Consider the following 6,136-nt stretch of genomic DNA (forward strand, 5'->3'; position numbering starts at 1 on the left):
AAGATTGATGATTTGCAAAAAGCTGTAGAGTTTATGGGGAAATGTTTTGAAGAATACAAGGAAGAAATGACCAAACTTCAGGCGTCAAACAAATTATTAACCGAGCAACTCGAATTAGCTCAGAGCACCGTAATCGTCACACAAAAAGAGCTTCGCGACCTACAACAATACTCCAGACGTAATAATCTTGAGATTCATGGAATTCCTGAACAGCAACAAGAAAATACTGATGTCATTGTCACGTCAGTTGCTAAAGCTACTGGAGTTGATATATCTGAACACGACATAGATATTAGTCACCGCTTGCCATCAAGACGTCAACAGCAAAATCATCACAACCCTCCTCCTATAATCGTCAAGTTTGTACGTAGATCTGTCAGAAACAAGATATACAATGCAAGGAAACACATGCAAAATAAATCTACCAAAGACCTGAAAATTGACAATAAGACGAACACCCGAATCTTTATAAATGAAAACCTGACTCCCGAAAGTAGGCAGTTATTCCATAAGGCAAATGAAAAGAGAAGGTTGTGCAAATGGACATTTATTTGGACAGTTAACGGGAAAGTCCTTGTCCAGAAGTCGGAAGGAGAGCGGCCGATTCGAATATCGTCAGTCAATGACATCGATTACATTACAACATAATTTGGATAGTACTGCAACAATCTCATGAATTCCATCAATAACACTACATCGCCAATAAAATTTAATTGTGAATCATATTCTGTGGAACAATTTACCTCCAATTATAACACTGATCTGAAGAAATACTTCTCCACTTTTCATGCAAATATCAGATCCATCGGTAAGAATTTTGAAGATCTTGTTTCACTGTTAAGTATTATACCACATAACTTTTCCATTATCGCTTTGACTGAAACTTGGTTACATAATGACTCTGATTGCTCCCTTTTCAATTTGCCTTGCTATAAATTTATCACATCAAACCGCTCACATTCTCAAGGTGGCAGGGCTATGCTTTATTTACATAAATCATTACCATTTTCACACCTAAGTACAATTGAACTAGTTCACTCTGAATCAATATTTGTTGACACCCTCATGCAAAATAAGAGAGTCGTTGTTGGTGTAGTTTATAGGAAACCAAATACCCCAATTACCGAATTTCTTGATAGCCTAGAACGATGTCTTGACTACATTTCCTCCAAAAATAGAGACTGTATCATATTAGGGGTCATGAATATTGATACCAGCGTGAACAGTTCAACAAGTGGCAGATATATTGAACTTTTGAACAGTTATAATTTTGCACAAATAATTAATACTCCAACTCGAGCCACAGCTGACTCCCAAACTGTTATAGACCATATTCTCACTAATATCTCCAGTTATTTCTTGGAGTGTGGTACCTTAGAAACCGACATTAGTGATCATTTACCAATTTTTTCTATTGCAAAGAATCTTGATTATGTTCTTAAAAATAATAAAAAAAAATATATAAATGCAATTTCTCCCATTATAATTCTACAAACTTTCATTCTGATCTGAGTAATATTTCTTGGCAGACAGTATATAATAAATCGGACACTAATGTCGCTTTCAATACTTTTTATGATATTTTTTATGGGGTTTGTGCTACTCACGCTCCTATTTTGAACGCAATGCTAGGGACGCCCCAATACGTAAACCCTGGGTATCCAGGGGTCTAGTTAATTCAGCCAGGACTAAAAACAAATTATTTTCTAGTATGAAAAACAACCCCACAAATACTGATATCAAAGCTAAATACAAGCAATATCGAAACATTCTTACAAAACTGTTAAAATTGGCAAAAAAACGTTATTTTAAATATAAATTTATTTCCGCAAATGGGAATACGAGTAAGATTTGGATAACAATTAACAGCATTTTAAATAAATGCAATAATATAACCACCCCTCAAAGACTTAAATCACCGACGTGATGCTCCCGATAAAGTTTTGACAGGAAGTTACGATATTGCAAATGAATTCAATAATTTCTTTACAAATATTGGCCCTGAGCTAGCTAGAAAAATTCACCCATCTGTAAATTTTAATCACTATCTCACAGGGAATTTTCCGTCGTCTTTTTTCCTCCAAGCAGTCACAGAACGGGATATTATGAAATTTATTTACCGATTAGACCCCAACAAAGCAATGGGACATGATCATGTGCATTCTAAACTTGTAATTGATGCTGTAAAGTATATTTCTAAACCTCTGGCGCACATTCTGACTCTCTCAAACTCGCCACAATCACACCAGTATATAAAAAGGGATCTGCCCTGGATGTCGGCAATTATAGGCCCATATCTATTCTACCCGTATTCAGTAAAATATTTGAATCAGCTGTAAATCATTAGCTACTTGGTTTCCTAAATAAGTTCAACATACTCTTGTCCTCACAATATGGTTTTCGGAAAAAATACAGTACCGCCCTTGCCCTAGTTGACCTTGTTTCTGATATCACTGCCAACATGGACAACGGTTTTGTTACATTTGGGGTATTCATTGACTTAAAAAAAGCATTCGATACTATTGACCACAATATTCTCCTTAAAAAAACTGGCTTATTATGGGATAAGGGGTCTCCCGCTTTCATGGTTCCGAAGCTACCTATCTAATAGACACCAAACAGTAAACATTGACGGAACTGCATCCACACCCAGACAGATTCAATACGGGGTGCCCCAGGGATCAATATTAGGGCCTTTACTTTTTCTTCTCAACATAAATGATATTAACCACTCTACTGATGCTTTTAATTTCCGCCTCTTTGCGGATGACACTAATTTATTTAAATTCCTGCAAACTAACTCTATTGATATTTCTAATATTAATAATGATTTTGAAAATGTTGTACAGTGGTGCAATGCTAATAAATTAACAATTAATGTAGAAAAAACAAACTATATGATCCTGAAAACCCCGCAAAGAAAAGTAAAAGTGGAGGGACAGCTCGCAATCAATGATACGTTGATAGAAGGCGTGTCTAAAGCCACTTACCTGGGAGTAACCATTGACCCATGCCTAAATTGGAATTCTCATATTGAAAAAATTGTGAAAACCATTAGTCCCAAAGTGGGCATTATATCTCGCATTCGTCACGATGTTCCCAGATCAATTCTCATCCTACTATACAACACACGTATTCTCCCACACTTAATGTACTGTATTGAAATCTGGGGAAACATACCCAACACTTCTTGAACCAGTTCTGCTTACAAAAACAAGTTGTGCGCCTTATCACCTTCTCGCACATTCTGCTCCTCTTTTTATCTAATTACGCATACTTGATATTCACAAACTTTGTAAATTACAAACCTGCCTATTTATCTTCGACCTTAAACACAACAGATATGCACATAGCCTCAATAAGTATGTTAATGATTACCCACATTGCTATCCCACAAGTTCAGTGTCTAGCGGTAACTTGTCAATTCCTGTTGCTCAACTTACAGTTTCACAACATAATTTTAAATTTGCTGCAGTAAAACACTGGAATTCACTTCCAGACTCCCTCAAAAACATCACTAACAGAAACAAATTTAAATATGAAATGAAACATTATTTGCTTTGTTAAATTCCTCGATTACCTCCCATTTCCCTAAAAAAATTTTTTCTTTTCTTCTGCATAAAAGTTCGTTGTACAAGCAGTTCGATTATATTATTATTACACATAATTTTTGAGTCATATTTATATCTAAATCATATAGATTACCTTTTAATTTTCGTTATGTAAATAGTAATTTTCCTTTCCTTTACCAGTAAATTGTAAATATCTACTTGACAGTCTGGGCCATGGACTGGACTAGTCCATAAGGACTATTTCCATGGTCCACGCCGGAAATACTACTATTGCATTTTGTTTATGAGTTCTGTTATAATGGTCATTCTGGTGAAATAAAATAAAATAAAAAAAAAAAAAAAAAAAAAAGAACATAAAACAAAACCAGTCAAAAAACCGCCAAAACGAACCAAAAATGAACAAGCAAGCAAACATTAAATAAATGATTTAAAGCAGGGGGGTCGTCACTTGCGCACGCGTGGGAATCGGGAGTCGAGACCCGAGCGACGATAACAACACACGCTAAAAATGCAAAGGCTCATGGGTAGACGCTTGTTTGTAAACAATGACACGCTATGGCCATCTGACGCATGCGCAGGTGACGACACCCCCGCTTTAAACAGAAAGAAAACTCGCGCAACCACTTTCAGGTTACGTTCCAAACTGGTCGTTGAAGAAGCAGTAATTATATGCTTCCACGATCGTATCGGCAATCCCCCGTGAAATGGTGATGTTGGAGCCAGGGTGGCTTTGCTTGCCCTGCCCATAACAGACAAACAAGCGCTTCTCACTGCCCCAAGACACCTTGGTGCGATCGAAGTACCAGCTCAAAGCTTGTACAAGACATAGAATCTGTTCCTGTCGGTCTTCCGTGCCTACTAAGTTAGTTAGACGTAGGATGACGATCGTTTCAGGGTCATGCCCTGGGATTGATTCTTGGCAAGAAATCCCATTTGAGTCTTCAAAATAACTTGCGAGTTCATGAAGGAGGCACATCCATCACCGAAGGACAGTGCCCCTATCTCTGAACGCTGCCGACCTGACGCCAGAGACAAAAGAAAATGACATACTGCATGTCCGCCGATTCATAGGTTCGAAGGGGTGTCATAATGCTGCTAGAACCAACGACAAGTCCCAGTCTAGAGGATTCGTTAGCCCCTTGGTGTGCGGTCTCTTCGAGCGGAAAGTTGATGCATAATTGAACTCGAGGCCAGTTTCAGTACGACTGATATCTAAGAATCGTTGATATAGATTTTCCTTGATCAAAAAATGCAAAGAAAAATTGGCTACCTCGCTAATAGTGGGACAGAGATGATCAATCTTCCTTCCGTTACACCAATCGATGTAGAGTCTCCAACTGGGCTCATACAAACGTCTAGTGCCGTTCGACTGTGCTGAAAGTGAGGAACTTGGATAACTATGCCGAAAAGCCTTGTGCTTGCATGAGTTTGTCGACAGCCTTCATGCATGAAGATGGAACAATGTGGGGCTGATCAGGAGAGTGTCATCCGGCTGGGACAACATATCAGGAAGATCCGGCAACTCCCCTGGGGATTCAACCACAGGGGCTTGTCGACTCTTACTTCGTTCTCGCCAAGGGGCTTTCGCGCTCAGTCGACAAGCCCCTGTGGATTCAACTAGAAGGTCCAGCAACATAGGACCTTCTTGGCCAATTGGGTGCCACCAGTGTCAGAAGGCAGGTGGGCTCGTCTCGCAGTTTTTCCAACACTTGGTGCACTAGTGGGAAGAGTAGAAAGGCGCAAGTGTCCATGGGACTCCCGGAGATCAATTGAAAAAAAAAAAACTAGGTTGCGGAACAGTATGGGATTGGACTAGAGAACTATTAGTAAGTATTATACCTACATGATTCACGTTTGGCTTTGACAGGTTGGGAGTATGAAAAAATACGTCTATATGACAACTGATGGAAAAAAATAGCAGTCTTGATTGTTTCAAAGCACGACTGACGTGCAAGCGAGACGTCTGCTAAGTCCACTGGGAGCCCAGGAACTATAATCAACCAATTAAAACTTGCCAACAAGTGAAACTGGACCAGATTTGGACGAACCGCCGCCAACACGCCTGAGCAATGGTGCACATGCGGAATACTCACACGAAATGCATAAAACTGGCTTTTTTTCTTTGAAAAACGAATTCTGCTACATCGTAATAGTATTTTTTTCTCGAAAAACAAACTTCGCTACATCATAATTATGAAATAAATTTTATTTTTCTCGAAAAACAAACTCTGCTACATCGTAACAAGATAAAATTAAACTTTTCTTGAAAAAAATATCTCTGCTACATCGTAATAAAGATGACGTTCTGGGGTCTAGATTTTACTGCAACTTACCCCATTATTTAGGACACCTCATATGATCGGTTGGTTTAATGTTACCCCAACGAATCTTTTGGATGGGAAAATATATTTTCTCCCTGATTTGCAGGCAACTGTTTCTCAACTTGTCTCTTTATTTAGTTTCAATTAGTGTTCAAGATGGCCCCCATATAGTAAATATCGGTGGTTTAATCACATTTATCATTATCACTTGTACGCCAGCTGACTGTGGCCATTCTCAGGCTG

The sequence above is a fragment of the Saccoglossus kowalevskii genome, chromosome 18 (assembly GCF_978046115.1).
Source record: "Saccoglossus kowalevskii chromosome 18, keSacKowa6.1, whole genome shotgun sequence".
Lineage (NCBI taxonomy): Eukaryota > Metazoa > Hemichordata > Enteropneusta > Harrimaniidae > Saccoglossus > Saccoglossus kowalevskii.